General features: G+C 59.7%; 1 protein-coding gene across 5 annotated transcripts in view; it reads right to left on the reverse strand.

The window, feature by feature from the left end:
• The window catches only part of BCOR (BCL6 corepressor), a 118,872-nt gene that overhangs the window by 44,977 nt on the left and 60,175 nt on the right, over positions 1-13,720 (reverse strand). The window contains exon 1 of one of the 5 annotated variants that reach the window (XM_027533118.1): positions 847-870. The exons of 3 other annotated variants lie outside the window; for them this stretch is intronic. The gene's annotated coding sequence lies outside the window, so the exon portion shown is untranslated. Of the gene's footprint in view, positions 1-260; positions 352-846; positions 871-13,720 lie in introns of those variants that run through there. One more of the 5 variants, XM_027533119.1, reaches the window with a different exon arrangement.

Here is a 13,720-nt window from a genome sequence, read left to right on the forward strand (position 1 = left end):
GCGAGGAGCGTAGCTCTGCTCACCTTGCCGCTGGGAGCCTGGGCTCCGTCTGCCGCCGCACGCCGCGATCCCAACGCGTCCCCCCTCCCTGGTTCCCTCCTCTTCCTCCTCCCCCTCCCTCCGCCCTCTCGCCCTCCCTCCCTCCCTCCCTCCCAGCAGCCGCCTCCCCTCCCCCCGCAGGCGCAGCGCTCGGGCGACAGCCGCCCGCCCGCCGCCGCCTCCAGCTCTCGCAAGTTTGAGCTCCCCCAGCCTCAGCTCACCCTCCGCTGCGGCGCCTCGGCGGTGGGGTTTCGGAGGGGTGATTCCCCAGTAAAGGTTTGCCCGAGTTTCCCCAGCCGTCATCGATCCTCGGAGCGTTTCGCTTCTCTGGGTCCGAACCCCAGACCACTTGGGTGGCGCCCCCCCCCCCCCCGCCCCTTGCCCTCCCCTCCGCCGCTCGGACCGAGTTGGCTGCGCACACCCCGCCCGGGCGCGCGTCCTGGGCGAACCAGAGACCGACTCGGGCGGCGGCGGCGGCGGCGCGGGCGGCCGGCTGATCCTAAGCCGAGGGGATGGGGGCGGCGGGGGCGGCTCTCCCAGCCGCTCGCCGAGACTCCCCTCGCTACCCAGAAGGCCAGTGGAGGACCGCAATTACCATAAAGCGCCTCGCACTCCGCTCAGCCAAAGCTGTCAAACCCCAGTGGCAGCCGCCGCTGCCTCCTCTCGCCACCAGCTCTGCGCTCTCCCGGTCGCGCGTCCCCTCCGAGACCCAGTGGAGCCTGGCGGGTGCGCGTCGGTGCCCATCCCCACGTTGGGTCGCCCCTTCCTCCCGGAGGAGCCCCTTCCCATTTCGATGTCAAGAACTACCTTTAGACACCACCCTGAGCAACGGTGGCCGTTCCGCCCGAACTCTGCGCCCGAGTTCCCCGGACGTTTCGATTGTGTGGGAATTGTCTGGAGAGGCGGGGGACGGAGGAGGCAGCCCGTGGGGCACGAGGAGGCGGGGGTGGGGGCGGTAGGGGAGCGGAGATTCGCCAGAATTTATCCCCGTTCTCGTGCATTTCACAGTCTGCATCTCAGATGATTGGAGGGTCTGTCCTGGCCCCTCACCCCTGCCTCGGGAGATTATCTCCCGCGTTTTATTTTCCTTGGCAGGGAGCAACTTTTGGCTTACACCGTTCGCTCCATAAATTTCCACTCGGTAACGTCGTGCTGATCGGAGCTCGGCGGCGGCGTACAGCCTGCGCCCGCAGCAGTTCAATTCAATTGACACGTATTGAGCTTCTCCAGCGCACCCGGAGCGGCGCTGGGCGCGCGGGCGGGGGTGGTGGGTAGGGTGGGGGCAGGCAGGCGAGAGGGGGAAGCGGAGAGGCGAGGTTCCGGCCTCCCCGGAGCTCAGAGCCTCTAAGGCGAGCTGAGAAGCCCCAGTTCGAGAAGCAGGCGGGAAGGGATGGGAGTGGGGGGAGGGGTGTTCCGGCCTAACCGCACCCAGACCGCGGGCCGGGACATCACCGCAATAGGTGACCCACTCGGTTAATGGATAGGGTCTTTTTATGCTGAAGGTGGGGGAGTCTCTTTCCGCCTAAGGACAAGATGGTGCAAGCTCGATGAGAACATCAATCTGAAATGGAGGTGGCTTGTAAATCCACACGGAAAGTTTTAAAATATCCTGGAGTGTCTCCATACCAAAAATAATCAAAAGCATCTCAAGTTGATTACTAAGTCAAGGTCAAGGCCAAAATCAGCTCTAGCTAGTAGATCCCTTTAAAAAAATTAGACTTAATCCTGACTATAGGATTGGTGTTAGGTGCGATTTTATTTATTCTGTTTTAGTTCTCAGTACATAGTTATAAAAACAGCTCTTTTCAAAGCAGAAGTGAAACATCTCTACCGTTTGAAACCTGAAACTTCAGGCAGAATTAAATCTTCATGCTCCAGAGCTGCTTAAAACAACTGATGCAAAAGACGGGCAGGCAAGTGCCCCAGTGAGCAGTCCCCAGCCCTGCGGGGCTGCCACCGCTTCCAGGACTCGCGCCTGCATAATAGAACGTATGCCTTTTTCTTCCCCGTCTTTCTGGAGGTGGATGTCTCTGAAAGCGAACCCACACATTTTTTTAATCTCTGGTAACAAGCAGAAAGACACCTGGACTATTATGCTGTAAAGCTATTTTTTATAAAGACATTTTAGGGCCAGACATTAAAAGTTATTAGACTGAACGCATGCAAGTTACAGACACAGCTGGAGAAAAGGCCTCTGGTTGTGTGTTGTAGCAACATTTCTTTTTGAAGCGACTCTTTTTATTCAAAACAAGTCTAAAATAACCAGGAAGGCTGAAGTTGGGTATTTGTGGGGAAACTCTCTGAATGCGGTTCAGAGGCCACAAGGAGGCAAGGAGGCCGCTGCGCCACTGTGGGCCTCGCGGGAGAGCTGGCCTGGGCGAGTTCAGAGCCGTGCCAGCCTCTTCCGGCTCAGTTAGGCTGCCGCAGAGACCCTGGCCCCTTGCCCGGCCACCTTCTCTCCCCTTCCCATGCCTCCCCAACTCTCCCCCACAGGCAGGGGCCTTTCCCAGAGTTAAAAGTTGCATGTAACCATCCAGAACTTTTGGAAAATCCAGGAACCAAGTGAAAACCCGGAGCCTGCAGCCTCTCTGAGTCCTGTGGCCTCCCAGGGCTGCTGACAAAGGGGCCTGTTTGTCTACCTTTAAAAGTCCTAGAGTTAAAAATGAATTGGGGAGGGGGCGGTGCTGTAAATGCGAAGGGGCCAGAGAAGGGCTGACTGTGGGAGAAATTTGATGCTGGAGACAAACAGACCAGTAAATTTGCCTTTGACGTAATTTGCAGCATTCACACACACACACACACACACACACACACACACACACACACACACCCTTTTTAAGGAGTATTGCCTCCATGGTATCTTTGTGCAAGTTGGTGGGATTAAAGGGTTTCTCTTCCATCTCTGAGGGGATACATTTCCAACTCTGGGATTTTTAAAATATCTTATTAAGGGAGTCCTAAGAGGTATGAATGTATGTGTGAGGGAGAGGGGATTCATGACTCACTGGGAATTAAAAGGTGAGATTTTTCCTGAGGTGCTCTAAGGTGGAGGAGGAGTAGGGAGCTTACACCAATTGGCCCGATTCATTGGCATTGTTCCAGGGAGGAGAAGCAGTCCCATCTTACATCCCCACTCAGGAAGGGGCTCTGGGAGCTGGGGACACTGCGGAGCCTGCAGCGTGTGCGGGCCTCCTCCTGCTCCCTCCCTCCTCTGCCCTCCCAGGAGTCCCTGGGGAGCTGACCTGGGGGTCAGGCTGCTACACTCGGCACTCAGCAAGGGGAGGATTTCAATGAAAGCAGAGGAGGAGGCGGTGGCGGGAGAGAGCCAGCGAGTGAGCGCAAGGGAGGGGAGGCCGCAAAGGCAGCGGAGAAATAAAGAAATAGGCACAGAAAGGCGAGGTGCTTCCAACCGAGCTGCAGGGGCCACCCCCTCCCACCTGCCGCTGGTTCCCTGGGAAGGGCCTCCCAGTTAGAACCTATGGCTCTCGGGCACTCTCCTGCTGCCCATGCTATCCAGCGTCTGCAAATGGACTAGCAGGTTGGCTCTTTGAGGAGCAGGCCTGGAGCCTGGTTGCCCTTTTCCTGACAGGTTAATTGTGTAAGGCAGGCCAAGTCCTCTTCCACACCTTCATTCACTGCCCAAGCCCTAGGGGAAAGGCCATGCATCCCATAGTGAGGGTCCTACCTGGAGTTTGGGGGACCCTGGGATCCCAGCATGATGTGTGGGGTTTGTTTGTAACATGCATGTGGGGACTAAATTATAAAGCTTTATAGGCCCCAATGGGGCTCTTCAGCAGCTGTTCTCTTCTATGATGCTGGGTACTGAAATGGGTGGGATTGGGGTGATTACAGAGACTGTATTTTTATTTTATATATTGTGATCTACTTTAAGTATTTTTAAAAATACACAAACACCCCCAGGAACAGCCTTTCCTGGTCACTTTGTAAAAGAACTCTGGGCTTACCACGGGTGCCACTTAGAAGATCCACTGGTCCATCCCTCAAGCAAAAGGCATCTTTGTCCCAGGGATTTCAGTTAACTGGAAACATCTAAAGGTAGCTGCCTTCCCTGGTAGGAGTCTGCTAGACTTAGGAGTCTCCAGGTTGAAGATGGCTGCTCTATTCTTTGAAGGGTTATTGGGCCTCCTCCGGAGGAGGGTCCAGAAGGCAGGCCCAACATGGTAGCAGCAACTGCCTCTCAAAATTTCTGGTCTGGGCTCGATTTCAGGCTCTGACCAGGCACGGGTGGGTGAACTACCGTTGACACTGAGGGGGGCTTTCTGAGAAATGGGTGTTGGCGGCTTGGGGAGGCCTCCTCTTGCGTCCCACCTGGTTCGGGCTTAAGAGACCTGAAAGCCGCCGAGCTGGGCTAGATGCTCCTGTAGATAAACTCGGACGCCACGTCCCGTCCTGGCTGCTTATTTAGCGCGGTCTCTCCAGCTCATATTTTACCTAGCCAGGGGCAGTGAGTGGGAACCACGGAAAGAGGGGGCGGAGAACACCAACTCTTCGCTCGCAGACCCTGCAAGGCGGCTTTCGGCCCGAGACATTTTCTCGGCAGCTTCCCTCCACGGCGGCCGCGGGACTCCGCTGACACGCACCACCCCGAACCCTTTCGCGGACAGCACCCCGGGGACTGGAGGGATCCGGAAGGCTCCGCCAGCCCCTCGCTCGGGGCCAGAAGGGAGTACGGCCCAGCAGATGGAAACGCGGCGCTGGCCTGTCCCTAAGTACCTCTGGGCCCCCACAAAGTCGGGCACCGAGGTGAGTGGAGCTGGGCAGCTGCCTAGGGAAGGTCAGCCAGGAACAAAACTTGGGGCTAGCGCAGGGAGGGAGATTCCAAACGGCCTAATCCGGAGCACTTCCCCCACCCCTCCCCGATTCCCCCTCCGGGTCCACTCGGCTCGGCCTTCGCCCTCGACGCGCGCCCCCCTACCCCTGCATCCCAGAGTCTCCAGCACTTTGGCCACCGCACAGCCCCCGGTCGCGAGTGGGGGGTGGGGGGCGCTGGGTGGTTTGTGTTGCGAGGCCTGACAGAACCTTCTGTGTGCGGCGCTCGGAGGAGGCTAATGCATAATGCACAGCGCCTGGAAGCCCGGCCATTAGCGGCCTGTCGGTGACACAGACAAACGACTGAGAGGGAGGAGATCTAGCTCGCTCTGGAGTTTAAATATACCAGCGTGGAGGGGAAACGCCATGATTTAAAAGTGTGTGTTTGCAGACATTCGCATATATTTTAATGATTTCCAGCAGGCCATGCGTCCCTGCCTTGCATCCCCCTCCCCCAAACGGGGGTGTGTGCGGGGTGGAGGGGAGGAAAAGGCAGAGGGGGGGACGAAGGCAGAATGAGAGGCCTCAACCAGAGACCCACTGCTAGCTTTTGAGAGATGAAGGGAAGGTGAGGTTGGTAAACGCACGCAGGGCGGAGAAAGCGAGGCCTAGGGAAGCCACACGACCCAAGGCCATAACTAGATTTTTTTTTTTAATCTGGCCATCCAGCCTTCCACCCCGGACTGGACCTTTTCTGCGTCGTACTAGAAAGGCCTGGGGGAAAGAATAAACCCTGCTACCCTGGCTTCCCCCAAAGTGTCCACATTTTTGAATCTTCCCTTTCCACTGACAATCCTGAGACCTCCTTCCTCCCCGTTTAACACACCAGTGTTTTTTAGCAATTAAGGCGAGAAGGGGGTGGGGATAAAGATAAGCCAATTTTTTTTTCCGCCATGCAAGTGTGAAAGATAAGATAAGGCTAAGCTGAGGCAAAGCGGCTGCTTACAACCTCCCCTCAGCGATTCTGATCGGTCACTTCTTATCTCGCAAAAATGCTCCTTTCGAAAACTGCATCAAAAAAAGAAAAAGGCTGAAGGAAAGCATTTTCATTTGGAAGTGACATTTAAAACCCACCTCCTCTACACCAGCAACCCCCTCCTCATCCGCGGGACTCCCCAGGAAAAGTCGCACCTCGACTACAGGGTTTCAGGCTTTCTCGTGGGGGGCAGGATTACTAGTGTAATTAGGCTGAATAAAACCAGGGATGCGTGATCAGGAATTATCCTGCCTCCAACCCCAAGCTCGCGGCCGGGTTTTCCTTCTCTGAGTTCCTGATCGGTGTTTGTGTTTCATCGTCTCGCTCGTGTGTTGAAACTAAACAGGTAGTTATATTTGGGAGGGTCATATAACTATGTCAACACGAAGTGGTTGTTAATGAGAAATAATAAGAAACTCTGCTGATTTTTACAGGCCCCTGTAAAGGAAGGAAAAGGCGTCATGAGCCCCGGAACCTGAGAACCCTCAGCCGAACCGGACTCTCGAGGAGCCTTATAAAATCCTTTTCTCGCACAAAAATCTCACCAAGGGGTTTCCGGAAGACTTTGTTGAGGGAGGTTTCGGTATTGAACTCCAGGCCTGCAGAGCGGCCTGTAAATTTCCCCCAGCCCAGCCGCTGGCCAGATCGCGAACATCCAGGCAGGCACCCCAGGCCGAGTTGATGAGCCTCTGCGCCCACCTCCGGCTTAGAGCTCCCGAGATCCCACCTCTTCACCCCTCATCCCGGGTTTGCACCTCGGCGCCGGGCGCACACTGAGTCGGCCCCCTCCGGGCGCGACCTAAAGCCCGGGGCTAGCCGCGGCCGGATAGTCCCCGGGGAGTCGAAACCGCCGAGCGGGGAAACCCCTTCTCTCGTCCTTCCCCGAAAAGCCTGGCCGCGGCGTAGGCGCCGAGCGAGCGGGCATCCGCTGACAGCCGGGCCTCACGTAAGGCCCACACGCGTCCCATTAGTCAGCCTGAGTTCCCCTCGGGCGAGCCGTCTGGCGCGGCCCCAAGGCCGGGCGCGGGAGGGGACCGGGGTGCGGGGCCGCGGCGAGCTGGCAGCGGGGCGGGGGCGCGGGCTCTGCGGGGCCCGGCCGGGCTCGGTTCCGCGTTCCTGGGCCCGCGGGTAAGCTGAGCCGGCGGGGCAGGCCGCTCCCTGGCTGGCGCCGAGGCGCCGAACTGCGCTTCACGTGCCCGCCATATCAGCGGCGGCGGCGGCGAGGAGCGGGGGCTGGGAGGCGGGCCGCAGCTCCCGCGGGGTCTCCGGCCCCCGCCTCCCCCGCCCTGCCCGGGGCCGGGTCTGGACCACCCCGCAGCCCGCAGCCCCTATCCCCGCGCCGGCCGAGATCGGCGCTGCCAGACGCAGAGAGGTTCCTAGGGCGCCGTTCCGAAAGCTGCGCTGCGGCGGCAGCCAGAGGAGGGTGCTCCTCGCGGCCGCCCCGGGAACTTCCCAGCCGCCCCGCCGCCGCCGCCGCAGTCACCGGGACCGGAAGCCCTTGCGCCGCCCCGAGCGGCCTCCGCTGGCCCCCAGGGCTGTTCCAGACGAGGGCTAGTTGCGCGTCACCTTCGATCCCTCCTGGTCTCAGGTGGCCGTCCTCGCCCTGGAGCATCCCCATTTAAACCCGGAGGACCCTACTCGCGGTCCAGCGAGACCTTTCTCTATTTCCACCATCAGCGCGGCTCCCCCCGCAGCTGGGACGGGAGGGGCGCGGAGCCGCCACTCCCGCCGGGCAGGAACACCTGCTCCCAGGCCCTGCAGCTGGGCGCGTGGTGCTGGGAGAGGCTGCCTACTGTTGTATGCAGAGATCGCGGAGAAAATGGGGCTCCGAAGCTCAGGTCCAGGCGCAGCCGCGCCCCGGCCACCCCCATCCCCCATCCTTTCTGTGCAATCAGGCCCGAAGTTCGGGGAACTGGGGTCTTCCTGAGGGTCGAAGGGCCGCCAACCGTGGGATCCGGCTTCTGGCCTTAAGAGGTCGTTTGCAAGATAGATGGGGCAAAACCTGTTTTGGGAGCCATCCCGGTGTCCGCCCCCGCTCTCCAAACCAGACACACTCATCTCCCCTCGGCCCTCACTCTAGCCTCCAGCGGGGGACCAGAGTAGGTCATGGCGGCACTGGTACGGGGTTCGGACTTTGGCACTCCGCGTGGAGAGGGCCGATGGACCCTCCCCATCTCCTCCGTGCCCGGAGGAGATCGGGCAGCCGAGATGACCTGCGCCGCTTGCCCTGCCTCACCCCTCCTCCCCCGTCCCGCCCTCCCCGGCGCTCCTGGCCCAGGGCCCGGCCGAGGAAGGCGTTGTTTTGCCAGCGGGAGCCGAGCGAGTGCGCAGAGAAAAGCCTCCCTGCTCTAATGAGAGTGCACACAGCGCTGCGGCGAGGAGGATGATTACCCGGCGGGCGGGGGGGCGCGGGCCCGGGCCGCGGGCGGCGTGTGCGGCGGCCCCGCGGGCCCGGAGTCCCCGCCTGTCTGGCTGCTAATCGCACGCTTTCTGCTGTTACGGAGGCAGGCGGGAGCCGGCGGCCGAGCCCAGCGCCGGCGACTCGGCGGGTGACACGGAAACATGGCGCAGCGCCCCTCCCCCGCCCGCCCTCCCCGCGCTCCCGCCTCCCGCCTCGCACTTCCTCCCGCCCGCGCGGCTTTTGCAGTTCTAATGCTCTGCTGTCCGCCCGGCACCATTACGCTAGCAGCCGCTTCTCGGCCGCCCCGCGCGTCTCTTTCCCCTTTGTTTTCGGGGTCTATAGAAAACGTTTGCTTTTGTCCCGAGCTCTCGTTAAACCAAACTTGTGGTGGCAACGGAAGGCGGTGCGGGCGGGGAGGGGCCCGGGGATTTTGGCAGAGCCGACCAGAGCGTGGTGGAAACTTCTCTCGCTGGGTTCCCCACCACCCCGCCTTCCACCCTCCCCTCTCACACGCAGGCCGATGTGCCTGCAGACGCTTCCCCCCTTCTCCCCCGCGAGGCCTCAGTGCTCCAGGAAGGACGTCTGGGGTAGAGGGGCTATGACCAGGCATGAAGATCCTAGGGTGCATGTCTGTGGGCCCTGAGTTTGGGGCACTCGGTGACTTCGCTCCTTGAAGCCCTGACTTGCCTCTCCCTCCCTTTGGTCATTCGGGGCTTTGTATCAGCCGGTGGATTAGGAAGAGGAGGGAAGAGAAGAAAGTGGTTCACGTGTGTGGTTTTATATTACGGGTTTGTTGGAATCTCTCATCCAACTGTATAGCCTCTTTTATAGGATCTACGGTGAGAAGGGGGAACGTGGGGCCCATGGGGGAAAGGGTCAGAAACCTAGGCCTGGGAGCTGGATCTTACTTTACTGGTCGGCTCAGCTACAGTCGGTCCGCAAGCAGGGTGGGGGTGGGGGGACCCTGCAGAGTGGGGGAAGGACGGGAGGGTCAGATCCCTCGATCCAGGAGACGCCAAACCTCCCTCCCGGGGGCTAGAGCGCAGGTCCCCCCGGCGCGCTCCCCAGCCCAGAGCGCACGCCGTGGCTCCGCACCGGAGCTGCTCAGGCGGCAATTTTTTAAGCCTGCAATTAAGCGAGGCGTCGCCGTGTCCTCTGCTAGTGTCGATCCTGTCAGTCGCACATGGCCTTGGTGCTCCGGTCCGAGGCCTCGCGATTAGTCACAGGCTCGCTTCGCTCCTTCCCTAATCCGCCTCTGCAGGCAGCCTGGGGACGCGGCCGACTTGGCGGCGCTGGCAGGGAGCCACTGCGCGCGGGGCGGGCTGCCTGGCCAGTACCAGCCCCGCTGCGCCCGAGCCGGCGCGGGTCCTGGGGTGCGGGCTTGGCATTCCCTCCCTGCTTCACAGCACCCCAGGCTGGGACGACGGCGCCCCTCCTCCTCTCGCCCCACTCCGGGGCCTGCGAGATCTATTTGTGTGGTGTCATTTGCATAAAAATAGGACAAGTGTTTCAGTGCGTTCGAACGCGGGAGGCGAAATCCTTATTGATGTGTCTGTGTGGAGCCCTCGGTTGTCGGAGCGGTTTGATTTAGGGTGTTTGTGTTGCCTTCTGCTAGAAATGAGAGGAAATCCTGCGCAACGCCTTCGGCGGCCCGGGCCCCCCAGAGCATCCCCCTCTGCGCGCCTGGAACGGTCCACCGCCTGGACCCCGGCGCCCCGAGTCCATAGCGAGCAGGTTGAGGGCCAGGCGGGGGACCCATTATGACTCATAAAACCGGGCGGCCTAATCACCAGCTGCCAACCCGTTTACGTGTGGAGCTTCCCGATGCTCCCTTAGTCCGGCCTGGGCCTCCAGCAGGTTCGCCCTGGACACAGCTAGAGCCACTCAGTGGGGGCTGATCAAGTGGTTGCTCATTCCCGTCGGTAGCGCGGCTTCCCTTCCCGGGCGACCCCCGCGCTCCCAGCCTTTGCTGCTCGCCAGCAACTCCTCAGCTTGGACAAATAGCTGGGAGGGCGCCGGCCGCGCGGAGCCAGTAAATCAATCATTAACTCCCCGGCGAGGCCTGGCCAGGGGAGGGAGTGGCGGCCAGAGCCTAGTCCGCGGGGCCAGAAGGAGGCCTCCACCCCGGGTTGGGAGCCGTCCACGCGCCAGCGGGCAGGGTGCGTGAAAGTGGGTCGCCCCCGGGGACTCCCGATCCCCTCCAGAAGCCTCCGCCTGCCAGGCCTTTCAAGCCCGCACCTGGCCTCGCCGGGCAGGTCGGGTTACTGTGCGGCCCCCGAGCGGGCTGAAACACTAACGAACCGCCCCGGGCCTCGCGGCCTGCTCTCCCCTGGAGAGCCTGCCGTGCTTGGGCAAGCTCCTCGGATCCGGTCGGGCTCCTCCAGACACCGGCTTGCCAAACCAAACCGATCGCCCCCGTGTCGACTAGTCTCCCTGCGGCGCCCTCCCCACGGAGCCCACCGTGGGGCGGCACGCAGGGGGTTAAAAGCTCCGGTTCTTCCTGGCTCCTCGGCTGCGTTGAGGAAGCGCTGATCAAAGTGCTTGCGGGGAAGGAAACACACACGCACATTCGGGCCTGGGTCGAAGAAGGGCGACTGGAGAGACTGGTCGGGAGCCGCCTGCCTCGGCCCGCTTTCCCAGACTCCCGGGAACGCGGCAGCGGCGGCCCGCGCGATTCTCTCTGCGGAGCTCGGCGCGGCGGGGCCGGGAGGCCGGCGAGGAAGGGAGGGAGGAACGAGGGGGCGGGAGGCGAGCCCGGGCTGCGCGCCAAGAGGCCCAGAGCCGCAGATTAGTCACCGCTCGGCTGGGCGCTCACGGGTGCGCCCGGGAACCGGGAAGGCAGGCGGCGGCCCCGCTCCGCCGGGCTCCCGGGGGCTCGGCGCCGCGTTGCGGGTGCCCCTGCCCCCACCCTCGGGCGCCTCCGGCGCGACTGGATGGACTCTCGGGGGCTCGCGCTGCGGAGATCCACTTGTCAGTTCAAGGGCAGGACAGAAACTCTGCAAGCGGAGTCTTGCGAACAGGAAATTTCTCATTGACAAGGTGCTGCCCCTCCCCCACGCCCGGCTTCAAAACAAAACAAAAACCAGGCGCGAGCGGCCAACGCACTCAGCCCGGGCCCGCCGTGGCCTGCGCCCCCTCAGCTGCCTGGGCGACCCCTGCGGCTCGGCCCAGGTCCGGGGACCAGAGAGCTCGCTGAGCCCCGAGCCCCGGGCCCCGGGCCCCGAGCGCAGGCGGCCGCCAACAAACAGGCCCGGCGGGCAGGTTGGGCTCGGGTCCCGCCCGGGGCGCCCAGCTGTCACGCTCCGGGGCCCCGGCAGGGTCGGGCGGGGGCGCAGGACCCGGGAGGCTCCGTGCCTTCTCGGGTTATGAACCCGGCGGAACGGCTTCGCGGAGCTGGAGGCTGCCGGGTCAGCGGCTCCCCGGAGGCGTGGGGGGCGGGGAGGCCGCGCGGCGCCGCCAACTCGGCGAATCCCGCTGCGGGGACCCGGGAGGGCGGCGAGCTCGGCCTGGCAAAGTTCCTGTAGGAACTCCATGTTTAGAAACTCCAGCGGCGTCGCGGGAGGAGGGGGCGAAGAGGGCGCGCGAGGCGCGCGGGGGCAACCGGCACTCGCCTTGCACTCTCGGGGAGGGTCCGGCGCCCCCCGGCCCCAGGCAAAGTCTGGAAGGCAGGGACGGCCGGGTCCCCGGGCCCGTTCTTTTGTGTCTGCCCCTCTCTTTCCTCTGCTCTCTAAAGATGTCTAAACCCGTTTCATTTACTGAATTCAGCCAGGAGAGCAAGGCTGCCTTTTTAGGGACCCTGATTTCAGGGTAATTTCGTATTTGACACATGTAAATACTTAGTACTCTCAGGTAAGGTCAAATTATTTATCATCTTAATTTATATTTCAATAGGCCTACAATTTAGAGGCGCGAAATGCCTCCTTATGAATCATTATGGTCTATTAGGGGAAGTAATGTATAAACAGCACTATTTGGGAGGGAATCACTTATGTTGACATTTAAATGGCTCTTCAATAGTTAAAAAAAAGAGACATTCGAGTGCCTTTGATTAAATATACAATTTACACGACCATCAGCAAAGCCATCAGGAATATAAATTCTTCTTGGGATTTTATTTATTTATTCCCCCCCCCCTTTTTTTTTTAAGCCTTCCAGGGTGTGCATGTCATTTAATCCCTATGGGAAAATCTAATGGTTTTTCAGAAACCCAGGGAAATCACTGGAAGTGTGAGCAAACTCCACCAGCAGGCACACCCAGTGGGATGTTTGTAGATCTTTGTACCTCAGTAACAAAATCAACCACTTTCTAACAATATTGCAACCGACTTTGAAACATCCATAGCTTCCCTGCTGGATTGGAACCTTCCTGAAGGCCTGTTTAGGAACCTGCTGTTCTCAGCTCTCAGCACAGGGCCTCATACCATTTTAAGTTATCCTACACCTGCTAAAATATCACTGGGGAGGCTCTTCCTGGCTGCCTCCCTCCCCCACCTCCATGCACTCTTTACTGAATTACTGTTGCATTCATTCCCTTGCAGCATCTTCCATCTTTAGAATGCTCTTCCTTAACCCCAGTCCCGGCTCCCTATTTATCTGTTCCCCCGCACAGCTGTACTTCTCAAAAGAGGTGTCTATGTCCATATAGTATTTCCATTTCCTTACCTTGTGTGCAGTCTCAGAGTCAGCTAGTTTCAAAGTCTAAGATATTGGGATACATTGTAGCTTTGAAACAGCATAAGCAGAAACAATGTCCAGCAATGACAGGAAGGTACATGTATACAAGGTAATATTCTGCAGCTATTTTAAAAAATCTGCTCTGTAGTACTGATAGGGAGTGACCCCTAAGGTCTATTGTTAGGGGAAAAACAGAATGTTCAGAACAGAAGTATATAGTATATTACAATTTGAGTACTGTTTACACCTTGTACCAAAAAACAACGTGGAAGGATACAGACACCTGTTTGTCCAAAAGGTAAACATCTTCAACACTGCACCCCCCACCCCCAGCACCACTTTCTTTTCAGAAATGGGAACACAGTGCACAAGCTATTCTGTACCTCAACTATGAAACTTTCTGCTACATCTTACAGATCATTTTCTATATCAGCACTTGGAGATGGGCTTTGTCTGTGCCAAGGCTTATGGAATTTCACTGTATAGATGCATCATTTATCACCTTCTTCAACCCACACTCTTCAACTTCCACTCTCCCTAGCTATTCTGCAGAAAGGGCTCAAGATCACCTGTCACTTCCTTTTGCTGCTGGGAGGTGGATTGTGGCGGCGGGGGGGCGGGGGGGGGGTTGCAGTTCAGGCCTTCTTTGGCCTTAGAAGCACTAAGCACCCCTGCCCACTCCCCATCTTAGCTTCCCAGATGCCACACACACACCTGGTTTTCATCTTTTAGTCTCTTTCTGGACTCTTCTCTACGCTCTACTAGTTGCCTTGGGCCTGGGTCCTTCTCCCCTCCCCTAA

Source organism: Bos indicus x Bos taurus, chromosome X (genome assembly GCF_003369695.1).
Source record: "Bos indicus x Bos taurus breed Angus x Brahman F1 hybrid chromosome X, Bos_hybrid_MaternalHap_v2.0, whole genome shotgun sequence".
NCBI classification, from domain to species: Eukaryota; Metazoa; Chordata; class Mammalia; order Artiodactyla; family Bovidae; genus Bos; species Bos indicus x Bos taurus.